Genomic DNA, 15077 nt, shown 5'->3' with positions numbered 1-15077 from the left:
CTTCCGGTGCAGTCAGAGTCAACTGTCCCGGTGCGCTAGCGGCTTGGAGTGGCTGCATCTCAGCGGTCACAACAGTTGGGCGCCGGCGTCGAGCGCGGTTGCCTATGCGGCGAAAACAGCCCAAAATCAGTAAATGACAAGAGCATTTAAAACACACCAACACAACGGCAGCTATGATAAGGATGGTGACGACACTGGCTAAAATGCCTTTCAGCCAGCCTAAGCGACTGAGAATGTCCGGCACTTGGCCGGACTTCGAATTGGATTGGAAAAGCGAGCCGACATCGCCGACGCCTTGCTGCTCCATGGCACCGGCCAACTGGGCCAGGAGGTTAAAGGTCATCGAGTGCTCTTTGTCCATGGCGGACTGCAGCAACACTCCGGACATGTCAATGGGCTGGCGGTGGTGGTGCGCGAGGAGTTGACGCTCCATGGACTTGGTCGGCAGGACTCGGATCCATTCTCCGTCACGGGATTCGAAGGGTTTTACTCGGAAGTTCACGATGCTGGACTTCCACAGGCAATCTTGATAGGGGATAAGGAGGTATCCATCCGTAGCGATGCTCCAATTGCCGGCGCGCGGTTGAGGCCCACATCGGCCGCTCCGGTCGACCTGAAAATCAACGGTCACAGCGGCGCACTGTCGAACAATGCCCGAAGAGCCAAAAATTTGTAGACTTTGGCAGTGGACCATTTCCATAGAGAGGGCGGCGAGGATACCGGAAATCGTTGATAAGGCAAACAGGTCGGCAATCCGGTTCTTGTTCAGCCGGCAGTGGAGGTTGTTGACCAGGTCAGCTAACTCGTTTTCGTTGGCCAACATGGTGTCGGACATGTACTGCATGGGCATGTACATGTACTGCAGGTGGGGCGGCAACGCTTGGGTCAGCGACAGCATAACCGACGGCGCGACACGGACGGTAACTGGGCGTTTGGTGGTTCGGGACGTTGTTGCGGTCACTGCTCGTTTGGCCCGTCGCCTTGTCGTACTGGGCGTCCTGGTAGTGCTGGCGGGCGTTGGTCGTGGGTAAATCATCGGTTTACCATAATCGTCCACCACCTGGATGTGCATGCTCGCTTCGCCCATAACGGTGTACATTTCTGGGAGCGACGCATCACAAAGGGTCTCCAGGGATCCAAGGATGAAATCCAATTGGTTGGCGTGATCGCGGACGCGGAATGGTTCATCCTGGTAATACAGAGTGCCATTACGCCGGCCAAGCCGGCTTACCATGCAGGGCTGATTTCCGGGGGCAACGTCACTCCAGACGTGTGTCCGAGGTCCTTGGATGGAGAATCCCTGCTTCCGTAAAGTGGTGATCTCTCCGGTGATTGTCAGAACTGGACAGCCGTTGCACTCCTGTTCCAGAGTCACCTCTTCCAGCTCACAGTTGAGCGTGGTAAAATTGCGTTCGGAATTCCACGATCCTTGACCGGTCGGTTCAGTGTGATGACTCCACACGTTACCGACCTTCTGCTTCTGCTCGGAACCACACCGACGGGTGTTGATCATCACCCAGCAGTCCTGGGGGCTCGTGGTCAGCAGACGGGTCGACCGTGTCGTGTCGGTGGTCCAGATGACGGTCTCCCAGAACGTCAGGACCTGCTCCCATGTCCGGCAAACATACCCGCGGAACGTTTTCCCAGGTTCTTTTTCGATGTACAAGTCGAAGTTCACTGGTACACCACGGAGCCGAGTCGGTGTAGGAGGGCAGGCCAACAGCTGGTCGAAGTCCACCACTCCCATAAACTGTGGTCGAGAGGAGTCACAGGCCTTAATTGCAATGGCGGAGACCGGCGCTAAACAGAACAGCCACAACAGAATTAGGGCACAGAAACGCAACGGTACCGCTGGTAGGCCGGTGCTGGTTGGATGACAAGGTCGGATCGGCGGGGTCACGGCCACGACGGACAGGGCAAACTCCTTGTGGAACCACTTTGGCTCCTTGCGAACGCGGTTACCCTGGCGGGTCGGCTCGGGGTTACTAACCGGTTCCTTGCGGGCACGGGTACCCTTACGGTTTGGCGGCGGTTGACTGACCGGTGCCGACGGGCCTTCTGCGCTGTTCGGTTCGTCCAATAGCCCGCACGGTGTCGAGAAGTGGTTAGTTTCCGGCTCCGCATCCTCCGGCTCCGGCGTCGTGGGTTCCGGCTCCGGTGTCGGCGGCGTCACCACGAAGTTAATGTCCGGTTCCGGCATGTCCAGGGCGGGTTCCGGGATGTATGGGTCGGGCGCGGCTTGGGCCGACACGTCCAGGCGGTGTTCCGGCACCACGAGTGCTGGCATGTCCGGGTCATCCGAATCGGAGGCATCCGACGTCACGTCCTTCGGTGGGTCAGTGGTCACGGTTACGGGACTTTTGCGTCGTGCCAGTGGAATCCAACCGTCTCCATCTTCGTCGGAGCTGTCTTCGTACAGTTCATTCCGGTCGAAGAACGGTTTCATCCGGGAGACGTGAACAACGAACCGTGTCCGTCTTCGGCGTCCTTGGGTTTCGACCTCGTAGTTTACGGGTGACGTCTGGCGAACAACCCTGTACGGGCCATACCAACGGCTCAGCAGCTTTGTGGCACGGCCCTTCTTCCCACTGGGGTTAAAGATGAGGACCGCATCCCCAGGGTTGTAGGACACGTCACGGGCGTCATCCCGCCCGTACGTGTAGTTGTGCTGGATTTCGATCCGGGCGGCGGCGGCAGCGTGCATATCGCGCATGCGTTGCTGGAGGTCCGCATTGAACGGCTCTTTAGCCGTTGGCAGAGCGACGTCAATGGGCAGGACGGGTTGACGGCCGTAGACCATCTCGAACGGCGAAAACCCGGTGACGTCATGCTTGGACGTATTGGTCGCGAAGATCACGAACGGCAGGGACTCGTCCCAGTTCCGGTGGTCATCATCGACAAACTTGCTCAGCATGTGGCTGAGCGTTTAATTGTAACGCTCGACCTGACCGTTGCACTGAGGCCGGAAACCGCTGGTGGTGGTCCGGCGGATGTCCAGGATCCGGTAGAGTTCGGCGACCAATTCGTTGACGAACGGCGTGCCCTGGTCACTCAACACTTGGTAGGGCATGGAGAAGTGGAGAAAGATGTCGTAGACCAGAAACTTGGCAACGCGGACTGCGGTCTGCTCCGGCAGGGCCTTGGCGGACACCCACTTCGTGAAGAGGTCCGTGGCGACGATGATGTACTTGTTGCCGGCCTTGGATCGCGGCAGTGGACCCATGACGTCCACCGCGACTACTTCGAATGGACCCGCTGGGCAAAAACTTTGGACAGGTCCAGCAACTCGGTGGGTCGATCGGTTACGGGTTTGGCACTGGACACAGGACTCGACGTACCTACGAACAAAGTTAACCATGTCCGGGAAGTAGACCCGCTTCTTCAAGCGGTCAAACGTCCGGTCGAAGCCAAGGTGACCGCCCATCGGGTCATCATGGAGGAACTGCAGTGCTTCCATCCGTAGGCTTCGCGGTAGGACCAGGAGTTCGGCTAACCGGCCGTGTGACTTCCAGACGCGGTACAGGAGGCCGTCCTTGTCCACGTACGTTTTCTTTGTGACCCGGTCAGTCAGAAGTCGGGCTCGAACATCGTTGCAGAAGGCGTCCTTCTGTTGCTCGCCCTTCACATCCAACGCGTCCAGATGTTCAGCTGGGGTGGCATCCACTGCCATGCACTGACCAGGGTGGTCCACAGCAGGCACCGGAAGTGCCGGGTATCGGGACAGACAGTCCCCGTCGGCATGAATCTTACCGGCCTTGTGGACGATGATGAGGATGTACTCTTGTAACCGGAGGGCCCATCGAACCAGGCGACTGTTCGGGCTCTGGATATTAAACAGCCAGCAAAGGCTGTGGTGGTCAGTCCACACGGTAACCTCCCGCCCCAGGAGGTAGTACCGGTATTTCTCACAGGACCACGCGATAGACAGCAGCTCCCGCTCTGTCGTGGAGTAGTTTCTTTCCGCCGGAATGAGCCGGCGGCTTCCGTAAGCAATAACACGCTCACGGGATTCCGAGTCACGCTGCACCACGATGACCCCAATCGCGTACCCGCTGGCATCCGGGTGGATCACTGCCGGTAGTTCGGGATTGAAGTGCACCAACACTGGTGCTGTTGTCAAGGCACGCTGGAGTTCGGCAAAGGCATTCCGCTGCTCGGCTTGCCAACTGAAAGGGACGTCCTTTTTGGTAAGTTGAGTCAGAGGTGCGGCGATGTCCGAGAAACCCCGGATGAACCGGCGGTAGTAGGCGCACAACCCGAGGAATGACCGAACCGCTTTCAGGTTCTCAGGTACCGGGAACCGGAGGATCTCTTCAACTTTGTCCTGGTTCGGCCGGATTCCTTCCTGGGTCGCGGTGAATCCCAGTACCTTGACCTGGGACTTCAGGAAGTGGCACTTGGAGGGCTTGAGCACGAGGTTGGCTTCTCGGAACCGTTCCAGAACTGCTTCGAGGGCTTCCAGGTGCTCGTCCAGGGTCTCCGTCCCGATGACTACGTCATCGAGGCAGACGAATGTATGGATCCAAAGGAGGCCGGCCAGGACGGAGGATATCGCACGCTGGAAGTGGCTCGGCGCGTTGCGGAGGCCGAAGCACATGACTTCGTATTCGTAGAAGCCTTGACCGGCCTGGAACGCCGTAATGGCTTTGCTTTCTTCGGCCAAGGGAACCTGCCAGAACCCACTCTGCAGGTCCATAGTCGTTATGTACCGTGCACCGGCCTGCACTTGAAGGCAATCATCCACCCGCGGGAGTGGGTACCGGTCGGGCACGGTAACGGTATTGACCCAACGGAGGTCCGAGCACAGCCGCCAGGACTTTCCTCCCTCCTTAGCTGCGAGGATCACCGGGGAACTCCAAGGACTTCGGCTGGGCCGGATGACTCCCATGTCGAGCATCTCAGCGACTTGACGCTCGATCTCAGCAACTTTCCTCGATGCTCTGCGGTACTGGTTCCGGAATATGGGGCGGGTCCCAGGAACCAGCTCGATCCGGAATGGGTCCACTCTGGCATGGCCCATGGCTCGGCCTTCGGTGTGGAACAGGTCTGCATACGCTTCAAGCAGGCATTGCATTGCACGGAGACCGTCCATTGTCTCGGCATCTCCAATGTCGAAGGAGGTGACCGGCACCTGAGGCCATGCGTACTCCCATCCGGACAGGTCCATCTCGGCCCCGTCCTCGTAGGAAAGGGACAAGACCTGGTGATGACGTAACACACTGGCTCCGGACGACTGTCCAAGGAGCGTTACCATAAGGTTCGACACCCGAGGCTGCGTTCCCCGGGCATCCCACAAACGTACTGGACCGCTTCATGATAGCCTACTGTCATAGCAGCTAACTTACCGGTGCCCTTTGCCGGTTTGACCACTGCTATCCCCGTTTCAGACTTCGGCTGGACACTGTCCGCCTTCAGGATCCGGCCCTCTGGGAGGTCCAGGAGGATCCCGGGCAACCGTAGCACGTTACAACCGATGACACAGTCATATTTTCCCGCGCCGAAGTGCTCGGAAATAATGAACGGCACTTCCTGTTTCAGTCCGTTTACCTCCACGACCAATGGCAGCAACCCGGAAGTCTTGACAATCCGGTTGTCTGCGACCGTGACGTCCATTGCATACGGCACCGGCTTCTGACCCAGCCCCTTCGCGAAGCTCTGGTAGAAGATATAGCGCTAGTTTACGGTCAGCTCCGAATCGGTCCGGTTTTCGACCGGTCCGCGGTTCGGCTCGTGATCGGTTCGTTTTTCAGTCGGTTTGAACCGGACTGAAGCCGATTGTCCCCTTTCTTTGGTTCATATGAACATGTATGAACAGGAATGACACAGACTGTACTTTAAACAGAGAAAGCCCAACACAACCCGGCAAAAGCATAGCAACAGGGGGCAGGGAGACCCCAAAGGGTTGGGCCCCCGAGGGGTTGGGCCCCCGAGGGGTTGGGCCCCCGAGGGGTTGGGCCCCCGAGGGGTTGGGCCCCCAAGAGATTGCGCCCCCGACGGCGTTGGTACTTCGCTCAACAGACTAAAGGATCGCTATAATATACATGCAGTACGCAGAAAATATTTCGCCTTGCTCCCGTTGATAAAAAATTCCTTGGCTTGCCAGATTTCCGGGGGAGAGCGACTGGTCCGGCCAGTTTTCAAAACTGTTGAAGCAGTTGATCACCTGTGTCATATCCATTTTGACAACCATACTGCAAACAAGCAATGAGCTATCTGCGTTTATCGTAATTCTGAATCGTTCAAGTCAAGACAAAGCCTCATACACAGTATGCTTGCTAGCTACTGAATCGTCGGTGATACATACAGGACAAGAAATTACCTCGAAATCTCTTGCAGAATGACTTACAAGCAAGCTGGGATACATTCAGGACAAGAATTTACATCGAAATCTCTTGCAGAATGACTTATAAGCAAGCTGGGATACATTCAGGACAAGAATTTACATCAAAATCTCTTGCAGAATGACTTATAAGCAAGCTGGGATACATTCCGGACAAGAATTTACATCAAAATCTCTTGCAGAATGACTTATAAGCAAGCTGGGATACACTCAGGACAAGAATTTACATCGAAATCTCTTGCAGAATGACTTATAAGCACGCTGGGACACATTCAGGACAAGAATTTGCATCAAAATCTCTTGCAGAATGACTTATTAGCAAGCTGGGATACATTAAGGACAAGAATTTACATCGAAATCTCTTGCAGAATGACTAATAAGCAAGCTGGGATACATTCAGGACAAGAATTTACACCAAAATCTCTTGCAGAATGACTTAGAAGCAAGCTGGGATACATTCAGGAAAAGAATTTACATCGAAATCTCTTGCAGAATGACTTATAAGCAAGCTGGGATACATTCAGGACAAGAATTTGCATCGAAATCTCTTGCAGAATGACTTATAAGCAAGCTGGGATACATTCAGGACAAGAATTTACATCGAAATCTCTTGCAGAATGACTATAAGCAAGCTGGGATACATTCAGGACTTGAATGTCCCGGCTTGTTATAAGACTGTTGAAGTCTTCCTTTTTTGGAGAACTTTGATGAAAGCTGTGAGCATCATGGCCCGTGCGAGAAAAAACAATCCGGCAGTGGGCGTTGTTTACAAGCCTCCATGGTGTTTGCGGAATTTTTTCACCCGCTCCATATTTTATTAGCCCCGCTAGCGTTCGCGGTGGGCTAGGTAATTTGCTTATCACCGTGCAAATTCTGCCAACGCGCTTCGAGACGCCCGTATCACACACGCTAGTGCGCTTCAGTTGCTAGCGGGCGTCAGGGCTACCGTGCTCCACAGGCCAGCGTACCGTAAGCGCCAACGCAAACTGACCACGAGAGACATTGCACCGGCTGGCGCCACCGCGCACCATCAACGTCATACCTCACCCCAAAGCAAGCAGTATTGATCAGCACAAACGCAACATCGTTTTGCTCAGGGCTGTTATAAATTGAGTGGCTTGTCACGGTTGCTTGAGTACATATAGTGCGCCATTGTTCTGAGCGTATCTTGGGCGGTCAAATGGTAAAGCTTTACACATACTTTTTGGGGGATATTTTGTATTATTCGGGTTATACAGAAAATATGCACATGCTCAGAGACGGAATATGGAATTTTTTTAGGTCGGTAATGGCAACTACTTGCTACATATTTCGACTGATTTTAGCTACATTTTTGTCCAAAACTTAACGACATTTGGAAAAACTATTTTGGCACCCATCCTTTCGGCCGAGACATTTCGGCCGTGGGTATAGTTTTCCAACATAGCACACAGCTTATTTAGTAAGTTTGTACCCCTATCTTATTTTTACTACCAAATTGCATTCTTTTGCTGGAAATATAGAGGCTGGTTATACATGCTGTCAAAAAATTCTCACGAAAGTTTATGCTTTTTGTCGAAATGGTTAGTTAACAAGTCGGTATTTGTTTCAGGTGCTAATTGATCGTTAGTTTAAATTTACATAACTATAAACTTCCAATGGATTAATTGGCTCGTTCTCTATCTCACCGCAAAAAACTACGCACTGCGAGCTTAACTTGTGCTAATAAGTATCACTTTAGAACGTTACGCATTGTCAAGGAATTTACTTTCTCCACTCTGTAAACACATCCAGATGTACGGCGATAAATTTCTTTATGGTTTAATGTTGGCATTCCAGGTGGTTAGAGAAAGTCTCGTGAAATCGCCATACGACACTCCTAGGCCTTGTCCCGAGTTCGGAGCAAATCTCGCTATCGTACGAGTTCTCAGCCGCACGAGGTGACTGTATGCAGTGCCTACGCCTAAAGATACGGTGCGCAAAACCTCCTCACGAGGTGGAGTTGCTGTATCGCAACCAAATTGGCTTTGAATTCGGGTCGAGGCCCTAGTACACTACAGCGCCTCAAATTTTTCAATACCAGGTTTGTTTGTCTCATTTCAGGTTTACTCAATAAGCGCTATAACAACATTCACTGTAAGACGCTTACTTAGGCCACGCGCAGCCAAAATGAGACGATCAGAAGACTGGAATGGACCAATAACTCTATTTGGTTTCAGCCATCATGGTTTGATTGAAATGGTAAACGAGGTGGACATTGATGAAATAACCATCTTTTTTTTCATAAATAACGTATTTTATTCAACCCTGCATTGCGTTCATTTATATAAAACAAAAAAAAACCTGCAAAGCTTTTTCAGTGATAAAAGTAAGATAGGGGTGTTTATTTACTGAATAAGCAGTGCTTTGTATGTTAAATGCGGCTTCGAACAAAATGCTCGTAAATAATTCCAAAATAGTTTTTTTCCATCATTTTAAAACTGTAGATCATATGTAGTTGTAATCAAGCCAAGTTGGAATATGTAATCAGAAAAAATCAGATAAATAGATAAAAAGTAATAGCCATTGCCGTCCGAAAAATACCCATTCTGCCTTTGTACAGGCTTGTAAAGTGACGCTGTTACCACCCAAATATTTGTTATTATGTATCGTTCACAGCGTGCTTAAACGTGTTGAACTGGTCGAGGCGCCGTAGGGCAGCCAAATGAATCTGTAAATAAACTGTGCCCAAACCCTGTACTTAATTGAAAAATTGTACAATAAACCACACGTGCATTTTACGACTGCTTGTACCCTTTACATACACAGGTTTCTGCTGGCACCAAAAGAAAGCGGTGTGGTTGTACAAAATTCGTAACCGAGAAAATTTATATTGCAACTAATTCCGTTTAAATACACAAACGCGAGGTGTACCCTCGGCTGGCAGGTTCAGATCAACACCACCGCAACGTTATGGATTGCGAAGACAATTATAGAAAGGAGACTGAAACTTTGTTCGATAAAGTTTCTAGTTGTGGAAAAATTAATGACATTGAGTTTATGTTCGCGGTTCTGCCATGGAATACTAGGCTTCGCTTAAATTTGAAAATCTCTTGTGAAATTGCCTAGATTTGTGAATGCCTCGGGGGTTGTCTATTCAATCAATAAACTAAACTGCACATTTACTCACGTGCTTGGGGTAGCGTTTAATACGATTTAGCTCGCAGTTTATTACTGAAGATTCACAATTAGTAGAAAGAAGTCATATGTTGGTCTTTCGTGTCTTAATTCTTGTTTTTGATCGTTTTATCAAAACATAGTTACAAAATATGAGACAGATTACGGTCTCGTCTTATAGTTGGCCCCCAGTTTGTTCACAAAAACTGGCATAATAAAACGGTAAACCGTTGGAAAAAAATAGTAGCATAGAAATTTCTCTTTGTTAAACATTAACTCATGATTGCCACAAAGCACTTCCAGCCACGATAGTATTACACAGAATGGTAAAAAGTGTCACTGGTTAGTGGTATTAATTCAGTTATAATCTTAAGGTACACGGCCGAAAGTCGTAAAATCACCATAATTATACCAGTACTATTACAACCAACACTACAACGCCAGCGCTATCAAACAGAATTACCATGCACAATGAACAGTTTGCAGCTTGGGGTGAATGCAACTAACGTCACGATAAGTGTCTGTTGAAATACTACACGCTTGCGCAGGATTCAGTGCTTTTTAGACATTTGCGTAATTTTTCACAAGATTCACAGAAATTTCATAATATTGAGCAAGAAATATTGACAAATTTGCACCAACAATGGAGTTTTTCAGTTCTAAAAGGGGGAGTTATTAAAGCATAACCTTCGTAAATAAAGCACTTCGTTACGTAAAAACTCTACATTTTTTCTGAGCTGATTATGGAGTTTTGTATTTCATAAAATATTTAGTAAAAAGCACTTAATTTTTAGCCAAAATTGATTTTTCAGCAGTCAACAAAAAGCCAAAAAGCAGAAAAAGTCAATAAATTTTGAATACTGACTAATCTAACCCAGCTAAAGTAAACAAAGCAACTCATACATTGAGTTCACTTTTTTACACTCCCCAGCACAAGTGTCAGTAGTAAAAAAGCGTCCGACACTCGCATAGACTAGCAAAATCTATGCATATAAAAAACTTACAATGCTTGGAAACGCTTGGAAACTGTATGTGCGTATGAACCACGCGTGTTTAAGCAAGCTGATGTGCGGTATGTGTGTAGCTACGACCCACCTGGCATATATGCGCATAAGTAGCTGATTTGACAGCGCCTTTAATATCAGCTAACATATCACAAACTATATAACAAATGAGCTGTTTGTTAATATTTTGCAAATAAGTATTTATGGCGGAGAAAATTATAAAATTATAATTATTTCAGTTTTCTTGGCAATATAGCGTAGGTCTGTGCAGTGCAGAGGTAGCGACTTCTGGCTGTGCTAAGCCTACAAGCATCGAAAACAACGATTGCTTTTTTTTCATTTGCTAAAACTAGCCACTTGTTAGACTTATAAAATGTTTGTTTTTTGATCTGCCGGTTTGCAAGTTTTGTTAAAAAGTGAATGGAAGACGTGTCTAAAGTTGCAAAAGTAATATGTAGTCGGATAGTTACGTGTATGTATGCATGCGAGGGGATTGAAATACATGGATACCCTTTGCGAGTATACTCTATTCGCATGGCACTTTATCTAATTTGTGCGGCACGAACCACCAGTTGTCATCGCATTCTGGGTTCGACCATAACATTACATGTGTAGAAAGATTTTTAGTTGTTCAGCACGCAAATTGTGACCGCAAATCTTGGAACATTAATTATGAATCGTTTGACGTTTATTTGTCAGCAAAGGCAAACGAATGCTAAGGTTTGCACAGCTGGCTGGGAGGGTGCGTATGGAAAATTCGCGGTGATGGTAAACGACTGACTAATGCGTGATTTGAAATTAGCAATGCCATATTTTTTGGCTTTTTGATTAGTTACATTTTTAAAAACATGAGTTCGCGATGCACAATAGAAGACGACCGTGTCTCGTGGTACGTTTAAAATTCTGGTATAAACCGCTACTTTCGTAATACCAGTCTAAAAAAGATTCGAGTGAGCAAAAGAATAATAGCGCAAAATTTGCGGTCCGTTAAACATTAGCTCTTAATGACATGCTACTTCTACCAGTGTTACTGTGTGTATTACAATGTACGACAAAAAGAAGTTGATGCCTGGTCTTAAGACACATAGCGCAGGCAAACGCTTCTCTGTTCAAAGCCAGTGCTTGCAGTGTGATGCGCGTCCTACAGTCTGTTCTGCCACCCATTTCTCGTGAATCACGAAATAGAATCAATCGCCCAACCAATATCCCAAAAGATAAAAAAATTAAAAAATTTCTGATTCCAAACAAGTGGCAATTTATAGAAACTGAACAAATTATCAGTTTTTGTTTCTCTCATTGACTTAAGCGTAGGTTGAAGACCAAACGATTTTGCGCACAGTCTTTGCTGCGCCTACGAAAAGGCAAAATGGCTAGAATTCGTGTTATTTGCTATAAACAGCCACACGTTTAGTACAAAAAGTTTGGATTTTTTTTGTACGCCGTTTGATATGCACTTTGTATAGTTGCACTCCAAAATTCACGGAGCGCGAGCGTTTGAAAGTGTCTGTTTTAATGGTGGCGTGTCGTTGCGAGGTTACTTTTGAACCGCGGACCGACTGACCAATTTCAACTTTTTTTTTTCGTCCATTGTACTTTTCATCAAGCACAACGAGATGCTTCAGTTAAGCCTTTGTTTGACCCAAGAAGAGTGTAACGTAATACTTCTCCATTTCTACGAGTGCAATACCATTTTCCAGTGTTGTTGGAGCTTGTGCTCGTGCAATGATGCAGTTAACAACTATCACCAGTTTATACCAATAGAGTACTAACCCATGCATCATACAGTGAAATCTCTGAAATACGTACACCTTCTTACTAAAAATTTCGTACGTAATTCAGGGGTATGCGGAATTCAGAATAGCCATCCCTGGCATCCTTGGGGGTGTACTACACACCTAGGAGCACTGTTTTACTAAAAAAAGTTTTGTACAGACTGCACACAGCATGAAACCTTACAAGTACCCGGGCTTTATTAGTTTACGTACATGATTTTATCATTTTGTGGGCACGTAAAGAGACAAGGACGTTCCATTTTTTTTGCACATTTTTCACCCTAAAATATCGTCCAAATTGAACTGAGCATACGGAATTATGCATTTTCAAGTTATTATATTTTATTTTCTGGATTTTTGCAACTTCCCATTAGAAAGTTTAAAAATCTAGTTCTAAAACATCAGATTACGCCTTCACGAGCTGACTCCGTACAGTTTAACGCTCAAGCGGTTCAGAAAAAAGCGGTGTATGTATACGCAACGCTGAGGTGTACGACACACCTCGTTCCTGCACCATAATCCACGCCGTAACTCGGACTCATAATTTTTGCACGCATTAGTGAGATGTATGATTTTTGGGGCGCGCATACAATGAGGTGTTACTGTACCCAGATTGTATAGCTTTGGGTGGTTGTAGCAGAAGCCACATAAGTATGTAACTGCGTTTTGAGTGCGCTGCAACTCACAGTGTTTCTGAGACAAATGTGTAGGAGTTTACGAAGCCATTACCTTTTTAATGGCAAATCGCGAGTGGTTATCGTCGGCGGCGGCGAAACAAGAACTTAGGATTAGTACCGCAGTTGGCTGCGCCAACTGCGGTACCTGTTTTTATTAAATATCGCCGCCGCCGACGAAACCACTCGCGATTTGCCATTAAAAAGGTAATGGCTTCGTAAACTCCTACACATTTGTCTCAGAAACACTGTGAGTTGCAGCGCACTCAAAACGCAGTTACATACTTATGTGGCTTCTGCTACAACCACCCAAAGCTATACAATCTGGGTACAGTAACACCTCATTGTATGCGCGCCCCAAAAATCATACATCTCACTAATGCGTGCAAAAATTATGAGTCCGAGTTACGGCGTGGATTATGGTGCAGGAACGAGGTGTGTCGTACACCTCAGCGTTGCGTATACATACACCGCTTTTTTCTGAACCGCTTGAGCGTTAAACTGTACGGAGTCAGCTCGTGAAGGCGTAATCTGATGTTTTAGAACTAGATTTTTAAACTTTCTAATGGGAAGTTGCAAAAATCCAGAAAATAAAATATAATAACTTGAAAATGCATAATTCCGTATGCTCAGTTCAATTTGGACGATATTTTAGGGTGAAAAATGTGCAAAAAAAATGGAACGTCCTTGTCTCTTTACGTGCCCACAAAATGATAAAATCATGTACGTAAACTAATAAAGCCCGGGTACTTGTAAGGTTTCATGCTGTGTGCAGTCTGTACAAAACTTTTTTTAGTAAAACAGTGCTCCTAGGTGTGTAGTACACCCCCAAGGATGCCAGGGATGGCTATTCTGAATTCCGCATACCCCTGAATTACGTACGAAATTTTTAGTAAGAAGGTGTACGTATTTCAGAGATTTCACTGTATGATGCATGGGTTAGTACTCTATTGGTATAAACTGGTGATAGTTGTTAACTGCATCATTGCACGAGCACAAGCTCCAACAACACTGGAAAATGGTATTGCACTCGTAGAAATGGAGAAGTATTACGTTACACTCTTCTTGGGTCAAACAAAGGCTTAACTGAAGCATCTCGTTGTGCTTGATGAAAAGTACAATGGACGAAAAAAAAAAAGTTGAAATTGGTCAGTCGGTCCGCGGTTCAAAAGTAACCTCGCAACGACACGCCACCATTAAAACAGACACTTTCAAACGCTCGCGCTCCGTGAATTTTGGAGTGCAACTATACAAAGTGCATATCAAACGGCGTACAAAAAAAATCCAAACTTTTTGTACTAAACGTGTGGCTGTTTATAGCAAATAACACGAATTCTAGCCATTTTGCCTTTTCGTAGGCGCAGCAAAGACTGTGCGCAAAATCGTTTGGTCTTCAACCTACGCTTAAGTCAATGAGAGAAACAAAAACTGATAATTTGTTCAGTTTCTATAAATTGCCACTTGTTTGGAATCAGAAATTTTTTAATTTTTTTATCTTTTGGGATATTGGTTGGGCGATTGATTCTATTTCGTGATTCACGAGAAATGGGTGGCAGAACAGACTGTAGGACGCGCATCACACTGCAAGCACTGGCTTTGAACAGAGAAGCGTTTGCCTGCGCTATGTGTCTTAAGACCAGGCATCAACTTCTTTTTGTCGTACATTGTAATACACACAGTAACACTGGTAGAAGTAGCATGTCATTAAGAGCTAATGTTTAACGGACCGCAAATTTTGCGCTATTATTCTTTGCTCACTCGAATCTTTTTAGACTGGTATTACGAAAGTAGCGGTTTATACCAGAATTTTAAACGTACCACGAGACACGGTCGTCTTCTATTGTGCATCGCGAACTCATGTTTTTAAAATGTAACTAATCAAAAGCCAAAAATATGGCATTGCTAATTTCAAATCACGCATTAGTCAGTCGTTTACCATCACCGCGAATTTTCCATACGCACCCTCCCAGCCAGCTGTGCAAACCTTAGCATTCGTTTGCCTTTGCTGACAAATAAACGTCAAACGATTCATAATTAATGTTCCAAGATTTGCGGTCACAATTTGCGTGCTGAACAACTAAAAATCTTTCTACACATGTAATGTTATGGTCGAACCCAGAATGCGATGACAACTGGTGGTTCGTGCCGCACA

The sequence above is a fragment of the Paramacrobiotus metropolitanus genome, unplaced genomic scaffold (assembly GCF_019649055.1).
Source record: "Paramacrobiotus metropolitanus isolate TYO unplaced genomic scaffold, Prichtersi_v1.0 Parri_scaffold0000137, whole genome shotgun sequence".
NCBI lineage: Eukaryota > Metazoa > Tardigrada > Eutardigrada > Parachela > Macrobiotidae > Paramacrobiotus > Paramacrobiotus metropolitanus.
The sequence above is the reverse complement of the archived record's forward strand: the minus strand, read 5'-3'. Positions refer to the sequence as shown.